The following is a 13,568-nucleotide window of genomic DNA, read 5'->3' on the forward strand; positions in this document are numbered from 1 at the left end:
TTGGACCCAAACACTGTAGAATAACCGGCTGACCGAACCTGGTTAAACTTCGCCCTCCTTACTGTGGATACAGTTACATAAGCGATTAGCAGGTTTTCCAACACTCACTGCAAACTTGATACCTGTCCCAACTACCTAATGAAATCTGCTCCTGACCATTTCATAGCAGACCTCACATCCCACCTAAACTACAAGCTTGAGCAAAGTCTCTTCCCTAAGGAAAATGGTAACATCCTACTTACCCCGATACCAAAAGACACCAAGAAAAAAACAAATGAAATCACTAACTACCGTCCAGTAGCATCCATCCCGTTGACAGTCAAACTGATGGAAAGCATGGTAGCCAAACAAAGTACAGATTATATAAACAAATTCTCAATATTACATGAATCACAATCTGGTTTTCGCCCCTTCCACAGCACAGAAACAGTACTACTCACCCTCCTAGTCAAATTCAAGCAGGAAATAGCAATAGGCAAAAACATCCTCCTCCTCCAATTCGACATGGTAAACCATAATATATTAATAAGATTACTAGATAAGTTCGGAATCGGTAGAAACATACTTAGCTGGATCAAGGGTTTCCTAACCACAAGAACATATCAAGTAAAATCAAACTCACAACATATCATCACCGTGGGAAGCAGACTGTGGAGTACCACAAGGATCACCGCTATCACCGATCCTCTTCAACCTAATGATGACCCCACTAGCCAAGTCCTTATCCAACCAGGGCTTTAACCCTTTCATCTATGTAGACGATGTCACAATATACATACCTTACAAATCTAACCTGACAGAAATCACCAATGAAATCATGGACTCTTGGGCTAATGCATTTCAACTAAAACTCAACAAAGAAAAAACACACTGTCTCATCCTCTCGTCCCAACACAGCGCGGACAACCCCACAATCATCAACACCCCTGATTACACCCTCCCCATCTCAGACAGCCTGAAAATCCTTGGCGTTACTATGGACTGCTACTTAACACTACAGAGCCAAGTGAAATCCACGAGAAAGGAAATGTTCCACTCAATGTGGAAGCTCAAACGCATGAAGCAATTCTTCCCGAGGGAAACATTTCACAACCTGGTACAATCAATGGTACTAGGCCATGTAAACTACTGCAATGGGATCTATGCGGGATGTAAAGAACAAACCTTAAAGAAATTTCAGACCACTCAAAACACAGCAGCTAGGCTTATCTTCGGAAAAACGCGATTTGAAAGCGCAAAACCCCTCCGTGAAAAACTACACTGGCTCCCAATCAAAGAACGCATTGCTTTCAAAATCTGCACTCTGGTTCACAAAATTATCTACAGTGAAGCCCCGGGATACATGACAGACTTGATCAACCTATCAACTAGAAACACATCCGAATCAACACAAACGTACCTAAATCTGCACTACCCAAGCTGCAAAGGACTCAAATACAAATCAACCTACGCATCCAGTTTTTCCTACATTAGCATACAACTGTGGAACGCATTACCAAAAGCCTTGAAAACTACGTACGATCACCTAAACTTCTGGAAATCACTAAAAACTAACCTGTTTAAAAAGGCATACCCGGCCGATCCAACATAAATGCCCGATATCTGCAACACAACAAAACTACGTAATGGACATACCACAACTCTTCCATTATACGATGCCCTAATGTGGCTGTGCCACATGAACTTTATCTTACCACAACATCATTTGTATTTGTTCACACCGGAGTCTGCAAACGCCCTTTCTGGTACTATGTAAGCCACTGAGCCTACAAATAGGTGGGAAAATGTGGGATACAAATGTAACAAATAAATTAAAAAAACTGCTCCAGGTACCTGCATACTGCTGTGATGGACCTCTGAGGCTGGCATAGAGGCTGGCAATTGTATTTTTTTAGGGTACATTTATCCCTCCCAATACCTAGGAAGAAATAAATCACCCAAGGCTGCATCAGTTTGCTCTTTATTAGATACCTTATTTCTTATCAAGTATTTGTACAATTAGCAGATCAGTGATATCTCACTGGGAGTACAGAACATTGTTATACAAAAGTACTACTATATCTGAGTCCAAATTATATATAGGCAATCAAATACTTGTATTTATTATTCTCCAAATATATGTACAATCAGTTGCTTATGGGAATACAGTACCACAGCTACACATAGGTGTTCTCTGCCTGACCAATTTGCTTCATTTCTTTGAAGGAGTAAACAAACATGTTGATATTGTGTATCTGGATTTTCAAAAGGCGTTTGGCAAGGTACCTCATGAAAGGCTACAGAGGAAACTGGAGGGTCATGGGATAGGAGGAAATGTCCTATTGTGGATTAAAAACTGGTTGAAGGATAGGAAACAGAGAGTGGGGTTAAATGGGCAGTATTCACAATGGAGAAGGGTAGTTAATGGGGTTCCTCAGGGCTCTGTGCTAGGACTGCTGCTTTTTAATATATTTATAAATGATTTAGAGATGGGAGTAACTAGCGAGGTAATTAAATTTGCTGATGACACAAAGTTATTCAAAGTCGTTAACTCGCGACATGATTGTGAAAAATTACAGAAGGACCTTATGAGACTGTGAGACTGGGCAGCTAAATGGCAGAAGACGTATAATGTGAGCAAGTGCAAGGTGATGCATGTGGGAAAAAAGAACCCGAATTATAGCTACGTCATGCAAGGTTCCACGTTAGGAGTTATGGACCAAGAAAGGGATCTGGGTGTCGTCGTCGATAATACACTGAAACCTTCTGCTTAGTGTGCTGCTGCAGCTCGGAAAGCGAATACAATGTTGGGTATTATTAGGAAAGGTATGGAAAACAGGTGTGAGGATGTTATAATGCCGTTGTATCGCTCCATGGTGCGACCGCACCTTGAGTATTGTGTTCAATTCTGGTCGCCGCATCTCAAGAAAGATATAGTAGAATTGAAAAAGGTGCAGCGAAGGGTGACTAAAATGATAGCGGGGATGAGACGACTTCCCTATGAAGAAAGACTAAGGAGGCTAGGGCTTTTCAGCTTGGTGAAGAAACGGCTGAGGGGAGACATGATAGAGGTATATAAAATAATGAGTGGAGTGGAACAGGTGGATGTGAAGCATCTGTTCATGCTTTCCAAAAATACTAGAACTAGGGGGCATGCGATGAAACTACAGTGTAGCAAATTTAAAACAAATCAGAGAAAATTTTTCTTCACCCAACGCATAATTAAACTCTGGAATTCGTTGCCGGAGAACGTGGTGCAGGCTGTTAGCTTGGCAGAGTTTAAAAAGGGGTTAGACATTTTCCTAAAGGACAAGTCCATAAACCACTGCTAAATGGACTTGGGAAAAATCCACAATTCCAGGAATAACATGTATAGAATGTTTGTACGTTTGGGAAACTTGCCAGGGACCCTTGGCCTGGATTGGCCACTGTCGTGGACAGGATGCTGGGCTCAATGGACCCTTGGTCTTTTCCCAGTGTGGCATTACTTATGTACTGTGTCTGAGTCTCTAATGTTGTAGTTTAGGGTCTTCTTCACCCTCACCCCAAATTACCAGCTAAAGCCAATTTGCAGATATAAAAGACTCAAGGCTACTTATGAGAAAGCAATAGGATTATTTGCCAATGCAGATACAATTGATTGGTTTCTCATGAGAGAGAGCAGCCCTGCTTGCACAAAGGTACTGGCTGTGACTGTCTCTCTCCATTGAAGTAGGAAGTACAATCACTTATATAAGCTCATTAACATAACAGGTTATACATAGGTAATCTGACAATAATCCCATTTATTGGATATTCTAATATAATGGCTAACACTGATTGGTTATGGTTGATTAGTATTTACTGGAAAAGCTTAATAATAGACTAGCTGTTCCTGGATGGCTAAGTCATCTTCCTGAGGAGCTATCTTGTTCTGTTTTTCACTAAAACATCTGTGACCACCATGTTGCTAAACGATATTATTCAGTTTTTCCACTTACGCCCATTCCTCATTCTGCTGCATCAGAATGTCACAACAGATCAGTCACACTGAAGTTCAGGTTAAAGTCATGGGCCTGTAAGGTTTTCTCTCATTTTAGATCCTGAACCAAAGACTCAGGCCTTGAATCAAAGCTCTTAGCTATGATGATAATATACACATCTCTTCTCTATCCTTGACTCTCCTGATGTTCAACTTCTCCCCTCTCTCTTCCGTACTTCCCGCACTCTCCAACCCTGCAGCCATAACCATCCTTCTCTCTTACCAGCCTGCCTTGCCCCAACCCCCTCCCCTTCTGGGTCAGGCATCTCTCCACCTTTCTTCTCGTCCAATGCAGTCTCTCTCTCTCTCGCTCTCTCTGTTTGCTCCCCATACTGTTTCCAGCATTTCTCCCTCCCCCTCTCCCTTAGGCCCTGCGGACACATTTCCCATTGCCAGTAGCAGTAGTGAGTTAGGCAGTCACCCTTCTACTCTTATCGGCATCCTTCTTCTGGTGTTCCCTGCCTCCTCTGATGCAACTTCCTGTTTACACATAGGTGGAGCATGCCAGAGGAAAGGCCCCAATGAAAGTAGAAGGTTGACTGCCTGACCTGCTACTGGGAAACAGCGATGGGAAACATGTCCACAGTGCCTCAGGGAGAGGGGGAGTGTGAAATGCTGGAAACCATGCAGGGAGCAGACAGAGAGAAAGATGCCAACCTCCAGGACTAAAGTTACCAGTCCTTCATGCATGGGCCAGGAGCAGCTGCCCCCTTTGCCCATTAGTAAAAGCAGCCCTGATTGCCACTATATATCTAAGTGCTTGCATTTATATGTGGAAGTTACTGCTTCCGTATATAAGTGTCGCACTTCTAAATGGAAGCTGCTGAGTTGAAGCCACCATTTTTGTGAACAGGTATATTTGAAAAATGGCTGCTCCCACTCTACAAATACACATGCACTCCTGCACAACATTCCGTCGGGGCGGTGCTCTAATATTACATTTTTCAATTGTAAGGGTCCTGCAGAAGTCTGTCCCTCACAATTGAAAATCTCAATCACCTATCTAAAATGGGCCTTTGTGGTTGAATTCCAGTGCTGGACAGGTTGGAGTTCATTGTGCAATGACAAGAGCAGGTAGAGGAACCCAAAAGGAAAGTAGGAGCAAGTCATCCAACCAGCATGGAGACAGAGCCTTGGAGGTTCAGAATGCTATTTTCACACCAGTGTACACCCCCAGTTATTAAAAACACCTTATCATAAAAAAATACTGAATAAATGGAAATACAAAGGAGCTTTTAATTTTCTCCCACTCCTAATCAAACATAGAGCAGCTAAAAATACAGTCTTCATCATGAGAAAATACAATGACCATGTAGCCAAAGGCTCATAGCATTTGTGCTAAATTTGAACTCCTCCTGGGAATTGGGTTAACTAAACTTGGAACTCATAATTTTGTCGCCTTGATAAATCTTAAATGTCTGGATGAGAAGCTGCCTGCAATGTTTCCCTGAATGGCAGAGATTGTTTTATGCAGTCTTAATAACTTGTGCATGTAATCTGCTCCAAATGGTGTAACACACATTAGAACTAATTTTGAAAAGGTTAGCTGGGATCCATTTGGGTACAAGCAGGTAAAGGGGGCAATAGCAGAAACATTGTCATGGGTAAAACAGTGTTTTCCATGCAGAAATGCACACTGGTCAATTTTGAAACACTTGTCTGGATCAAGCTACCAGTCCAATGAAATGATCAACCTCAAAAAAACTGCCATTACAGAATCACCCCTAGATAATGCAAATTTTGAGCCACATCATCTGGGCTTTTGTCTAGCTGAAGATCTACCTGCGAGTCCACAAAAATATCACTGCCTTGTTTTTGGTATTAATTGGTTCCATATTGAAGCTCTGACTAGTGGATGTTTAATAAAAGGAACCATAAAATCTCCTTGAAACCTGAAAGTTACAATGCAAGTGCTTTCATTTCTTCAACTACAAAGTACAAATATCTCTAAGACTCAAATTTTGGAATGTGTAGATAAATATCCAGTGAGTCTGAGAAGCACAGAACTGGACTATTTGCACTACAGTCAAGAATGACGACATCTTGAAACATTTGATTTTACTATATACTGATAAGGCCAGATGCTGGTTGAAATCCTGCTTTCTTTGTGACCATAACATAGTTAGACTATATTCCACTCCAGCCTCTCTGTCGCTAGAACTGAAATGATTGTTCCGGTCAGTGGCGTAGCCCAGGCCCACCAACTTTGAGCTCAGGCCCACCAGTAGCAGCACACCTATGATGTGGCCAGCAGAGATTCCCAATCTGAAAACTCCCAACTGTACCTCCTGCGTACCTTATAAATAGCAGATCTTTGCCTGCAGGAAGCAGCGACTGATACATACTGCTTACACCAGCCCCAAAGCCTTCCCTCTGACATATTCCTGCCTATGCGGAAACAGGAAGCTGCATCAGTGGGAAGGATGTGGGGCCTACATGAGTAGTGTGTATTAGTTGCTCCTCACTGAGAATCTGAAATTTAAAAGGTGTGCAGGAGAGGAGGGATATTTGAGAGACCATATGGAATGCAGGCGAGAGGAGAGACCAAATCACCTATGGGATGGGGTGGGGTTCTTCTGCCCACCCATCTTGGGCCCAGGCCCACCCAAAATTGAGTGTCTGGCTACACCCCTGGTTCCAGTCTGTAAAAAGAAAAACTGTCTGGAACAAAGCTACAGATTTCTGTTGCTCAGATGGAGCCCTTGATAATTTGACAGGTATCACTGGAGTTGTTTCCTATCCTCCAGTCCTTAACCCATTTTTAAATAGTTTTGAACACTCAGCTGCTCCAAGTTAACTGATTCCAGGACTGACAATTCAACATTCATCTCAAATCCATGCTCTAGGATTCTCTGGTATGGTCAGGAATGGCTGTTTATTATATTGCTTCCCTGGCACTGAAAGAAGAATGGAAGAAGGTGTGAATCCAGTAAACTTGCTTCCTTTTTTAATTTTGAAAGTGTTTTTTTGGCACTGAGACGAACAAGGAATATTGCTTAGATTTGGGATGTTCTTATAGAAGCAAAGCATTTTTATTATTTATTTATTTATTTATTTGATACTTATATCCCACATTTTCCCACTCATGCAGGCACAATGTGGCTTACAGAGTACTAAATAAGAGTACAAACTTAACAGCTTAGGCAAACATTATCATTGCACAAATTATTTCCTCAGAGAACGGGTGGTAGTTGCATGGCACAGTCTCTTAGGACAGGAGACAAAATAGTAACAAAATACAGGAAAACATGAGATAAATACAGATGATACCTTAGTGACAAAGAACTGAAGAGAAAACCAGAGTTCAACTGGGATCTGTGGATTTATAATAGGAAGTAAACTGGGTGGCCTACAATGGGTCTTATGATCCTTATCCTCCATCTTAATGTGATTTAGTACTGAAAGAGATGACTGCAGAAGATTCATGGCTCTTAAGCCTGTGTCTGAAGGTCTAGACCAGCCAGAGACAACAAAGCAATCAATTTTCAGACAATCACTGAATAGAGAATAGATAAAACTGCTGCATTTAGTTTTTAAAAAAGGAGCTTATGATCCTCCTTCTGTAACAGAATTTGTATAGTATGGGGAGTTGTATATGGAGCAAATTACATTTGAATCGGAGAACAGTTAAAGAGGAAAAAACTGGTCATTTACGAGCATGTGGGGGTGGAAGGGCTGAGGGGTATCCTATATAATAAAACGCACCTCCAACATTCTGAAGCTGACTGCATGGCCGAGGCATTCCTGTTCTCTGTATCCATCTCCTGAATTGACATCACGTACTTCCGGGTTCGTCACAAGCAGAAGTGACCAACCACACAAGGTTTCTCGGCTTCAGAATGTTGGAGGTGCATTCTGTTAAATAGGATTGGTCAGTTCCTTGAAGCACAGCCAGAGCTCAGCATCCTGCACAGTAATGCTCAGACACCAGAGAGAGAGAGGAGGGGGGGGGGGGGGGGCCTGACACCAGAGGGGGGGGGTAGGTATCTCTGTCACACACACACTCTCTCTCTCACACACTGTCTCTCTCTCTCACACACTGTCTCTCACACACTGTCTGTCTCACACTGTATCACATTCACTCTCTCTGTGTCACATAGTCACTCACACACTCTCATGGTCTCATACACTCAGTCTCACAAAGAGTCTGTGCCTCACACACTCTCTCTCGCACACACTGTATCTGTGTGAAACACACTCTCTCTCACACTGTCTCACATACGCACTTGCACACACTCTCATTCTCACACACACACTCGCACCCAGACTCACTCTCTCTCACACACACACTCGCACATTCACTCTCTCTCACACACAGTCACTCTCACATACACTCTCAAACATACACACTCCGAGGAAAACCTTGCTAGCGCCCGTTTCATTTGTGTCAGAAACGGGCCTTTTTTACTAGTAATTTTCTAAAACATGTACATCCTGCTGCTGTAAATTTATGTGACCATCGGGCTCATTTTTGAAAGAGAAAAACGTCCAAAAAGTGGCATAAACAGGCAGATGGATGTTTTTTCTTGCAAAAATGTCCAAGTCACTATTTTCTAAACCCATTTTTTAGACATTTTTCTATGCTGTTCATCTGCAGTGTGTCAGAATCACAAGGGGGCATGGAAAGGGTGGGATTTGGGTGTTGCTAACACTAGGACATTTTTTTCTGCCATATTGGAACAAAACAAAAACGTCCAGGGATAAAAGTTGGTCTAGACCTGTTTTAATAATGACTAAGGTATCTTTTTATATATATATATATATATATATATATATATATATGCACTTTAAAAAAATGCTAAAGTGTTTTAAATTGTTTTAAATGTGCTCAGACCATACCGTTTACACCCATTATATCCCCAAGAGGAATATGTGGTGGTGTCACAATGGAACCATCATTGCACATGTGATGTTCCACCTCCTAATATTTGTGTATGTACATACAGCTGAGCCCAAGTAGATCTTACTCACCGATGTATGCGTATATCTATAATACATATGTATAAATCATAAACTCCTCACATTAAATATTGTTAGACTTGAGCTCAAACCTCCGCCCATAAATTATGGTACATTCCATATTACCTTCTGATACATGGATAATAAAACATACAGTTCAACGTTTGTTTAAACCTAAAGGAGGAATATGTTAATTCATGACACCCTGATCTCTCTTCCCCCACATATCTTACACAAACCAACCCACAATGCGATATACACACATATTCACATAATTATTTCACTTCCCTTGGGGTATATTGTGCTCGTGTTTGTGCTTCATTAAAATCACATATCATTCATCCATTCCAATCTTGCCATCAAAATAACTGCTCCCTTTAAAGGGAGCACAATATACCCCAAGGGAAGTGAAATAATTATGTGAATATGTGTGTATATCGCATTGTGGGTTGGTTTGTGTAAGATATGTGGGGGAAGAGAGATCAGGGTGTCATGAATTAACATATTCCTCCTTTAGGTTTAAACAAATGTTGAACTGTATGTTTTATTATCCATGTATCAGAAGGTAATATGGAATGTACAATAATTTATGGGCGGAGGTTTGAGCTCAAGTCTAACAATATTTAATGTGAGGAGTTTATGATTTATACATATGTATTATAGATATACGCATACATCGGTGAGTAAGATCTACTTGGACTCAGCTGTATGTACATACACAAATATTAGGAGGTGGAACATCACATGTGCAATGATGGTTCCATTGTGACACCACCACATATTCCTCTTGGGGATATAATGGGTGTAAACGGTATGGTCTGAGCACATTTAAAACAATTTAAAACACTTTAGCATTTTTTTAAAGTGTATATATATATATATATATATATATATATATATATATATATATATATATAAAAAGATAAATTATTCTGAACCCAAGTTTACTTTAGTGAGTTTAAGGTTTAACTTGGTTTGTTGGATTTGATCTTCCTGATTTTTTGTAATTTAATAATGACTAAACCAAAAACAAGTACCTTAAATGACCAGATGACCACTGGAAGAATAAAGGAATGACACCCCCTTACTCCCCCAGTGGTCACTGAACCCCTCCCACCCCTAATAATTTAAAATAAACAGTACATTCCAGCTTCTATGACAGCTTCAGATGTTATGGCCAGTCCTATTAGAGCAACAGGGCCGGTCCTAGGGTCTCTGGCGCCCCCCTTCAGACTATGAGTTGGCGCCCGCGTGCCCCCCCCCCGGCACCCACGTGCCCCCGCCCCCAGCATCTCCTTTCTCTCTTCTCCCACCCTGCCCCTGTCCAGCGATTCTCCTTCGCCCCCATCCCCCGCCGCCCTTGGTGTTTTAAATCTTTAATTTACCTCCGTTCCAGCAGCCACGTCATTTGAAAGCCTTGCCCCGTCTCTAGCCTTCCCTCCCTTCGTGAGTTCGTTCTGCAGTCCCGCCCTCAAGGAAATGACATCAGAAGGCGGGACTGCGGAACGAACTCACGAAGGGAGGGAAGGCTAGAGACGGGGCAGGGCTTTCAAATGATGCAGCTGCTGGAACTGAGGTAAATTAAAGATTTAAAGCACCAAGGGCGACGCGGTATGGCGGCGCAGCGCTGCAGTGGCGCCCTTGAAGGCAGGCGCCCCCCTGCGGCGCTTACCCCGCTTACCGGGTTTGACCGGCCCTGTAGAGCAACAAGCAGGTCCCTGGAGTAGCCTAGTGGTTGGTGCATTGCACTGTGTGCTGATACTGGGTTATGCTACATTCTATTATGGAATCTGGGTACCCAGATGCCATTATAGAACAGACTCTCACCATGCAGCATTGCTCCCATAATGTATTTTTATCTAGTAATTGACTGGTTTTACCTTTTTAAATCTTAGCAGCTCTCTGATTGGTAGTTTGATTTTCAGCATCCTTTTAAACTCCGACACCATTTTGAAGAGCGTGTTCCTCGATGCAGTCCTCCTCCGGACGCAGAGCTTTGAAACAAGGGAGGCCTTTACTTCTTGTTAGGGTTAAACTTGGAACATTATCACATTGAATTCTGAATATAAGGAGTTGGAAGACAAATTCCTAGAGCACTATTTATAGAATGACATTGAGCACTGATTTTTTCATCTGTGCCTAATTTTTGGCACCATTGATAGAATCTCTCTCTATATCTCTTTCTTTAAACATTCTCTGGTCCTTTCCCTTGAACAATTATAAATCCTCTTGCATGTACAAATGATCAGGTTAGTGATCTTCTCTTTCATGGTAAGTTCAATACTTTGCATTTGGCTGTGGACCTTCCCGCAGCACCACACTGAGGGATTAGAATGTAATGTAACATTAGGGGTGCTCTTGAGCCTTGAGCAAGATGGACGCATAGAGCTTGAGCTGTGCTTCCTGTGCTCCCAATTTCCTTCATCATACAAGCTGAACCCTTTCTTCTGCAGAATTTATTCACCAGTTGGACTGCATGGCTTCAGCAAAACACAACAAACATGATCTGCAAGCCCAATCTCAAGGAGTTAAGCGCTCAAAGCTGGAACCATCTTCTTCCGCTAAAACCAGGTCAGACCAACATGAGGAGATTTCTTTAACCACACTCCTGCAAGAACTGTTATATGTCAAAGATCTCATCAAAGGCAACAAAGAAGCACTTAATGAGCTGAAAGAAGAGGTGATCACGATTACTACTACTACAAATCATTTCTATAGCGCTACCAGTCGTACGCAGTGCTTCACAATTGAACATGAAGAAAAGACAGTCCCTGCTCAAAAGAGCTTACAATCTAAATCAGGACAGACAGACAGGACAAATAAGGGATAAGGGTAGGACAGACAGATAGGACACATAAGGAAAGGGGACTATTGAAGAGAAGACGACAAGATAAAGGTTACGAGCAGGTGATAAGTTAGGAATTAAAAGCAGCATCAAACAGATAGGCCTTTAGCCTGGATTTGAAGGCGGCCAGGGATGGAGCTTGACGTAATGGCTCAGGAAGTCTATTCCAGGCATAAGGTGCGGCGAGATAAAAGGAACAGAGTCTGGAGTTAGCGATGGAGGAGAAAGGTGCAATTAGGAGAGATTTGCCTAGTGAACGGAGTTCCTGGGAAGGAGTGTAGGGAGAGATGAGGGTGGAGAGGTAGTGAGGGGCAGCAGAGTGAATGCACTTATAGGTCAATAAGAGGAGCTTGAACTGTATACAGAAACGGATAGGGAGCCAGTGAAGTGACCAGAAGAGGGCTGATATGGGCATAGCGACTTTGGCGAAATATTAATCATGCAGCAGAATTTTGAACAGATTGAAGAGGAGAGAGATGGCTGAGTGGAAGACCTCTGAGAAGCAAGTTGCAGTAGTCCAAGCGAGAGGTGATGAGAGTGTGGATGAGGGTTCTGATAGCATGCTCAGAAAGGAGAGGGCGAATTTTGGCGATATTATAGAGGAAGAAACGACAGGTTTTAGAAATCTGTTGAATATGTGCCGAGAAGGAGAGGGAGTTCTCCGAGGACAAGCAGGCTGCTTGTTCTCACGATTGGGTTGACGTCCACGGCAGCCCCCACCAACCGGAACAAAACTTCACGGGCGGTCCCGCCCACAGGGCACGCCCACCGCGCATGCACGGCCATCTTCCTGTGTAGAAAAGAACCTGCTGGTCCTCAGCTCAGAGCCCTTTTCCTCTGTTGTCCCACTTCCTTAGGGATCTTTCCACTCAAAACCCGGCTCCCTGGGGAGACAGGCTGTTTCCAGCACCTTTCAATTTACAGCAAGGCTTTTAAACACAGTTCCACTTGCAGCAGGGCCTTTCCAAACACAGCCCTAAATATAGCCTGGCCTTCCAAACACAGTCTCAAAAAGTAGCAAGGCTTTTAAACACAGTTCCACTTGCAGCAGGGCCGTTCCAAACACAGCCCTAAAGGTAGCCAGGCTTTTCAAACACAGTCTCAAAAAGTAGCAAGGCTTTTAAACACAGTTCCACTTGCAGCAGGGCCTTTCCTAGGGTTACCATACGTCCGGATTTCCCCGGACATGTCCTCTTTTTGAGGGCATGTCCGGGGCGTCCGGCGGATTTTGCCCGCGCCCACGTTTGTCCGGATTTCTGGACAAACGTGGGCGCGGGTGCGGGCAGGCGCGTGCGTGCGGTGGGCGCGCGATCGGTGCCGTGGGTCGTGACCTGGTCTCCCATCCCCTCCCCTTCCTTACCATGTTCCCTGGTGGTCTAGTGACGTCTTCGGGGCAGGAAAGAGCCCCCTCTTTCCTGCCCGGAGCGCTGCCTCCCCTGTCTATCATCCTTCGTTCTCGGTCTGGCTGGGGATTCAAAATGGCCGCCGAGATTTGAACTCTCGCGAGGCCGCTTCAACTCTCGGTGGCCATTTTGAATCCCCAGCCATACCGAGGAGGATGCAGCAGGCAAGGGCAGGCAGCGCTCCGGGCAGGAAAGAGGGGGCTCTTTCCTGCCCCGAAGAGAAGACGCTACTAGACCACCAGGGCTAGATAGTAAGTGAGGGGGGGAGGGGACTATGTGACGGGGGGGCGTGGCGGAACCCGACCTGAAGGGGGCGTGGCATGAGGCGAGGGCGGGGTAGGGGGCGTGACATGTGTCCTCT

The sequence above is a fragment of the Microcaecilia unicolor genome, chromosome 13 (genome assembly GCF_901765095.1).
Source record: "Microcaecilia unicolor chromosome 13, aMicUni1.1, whole genome shotgun sequence".
In the NCBI taxonomy this organism is placed as follows: domain Eukaryota; kingdom Metazoa; phylum Chordata; class Amphibia; order Gymnophiona; family Siphonopidae; genus Microcaecilia; species Microcaecilia unicolor.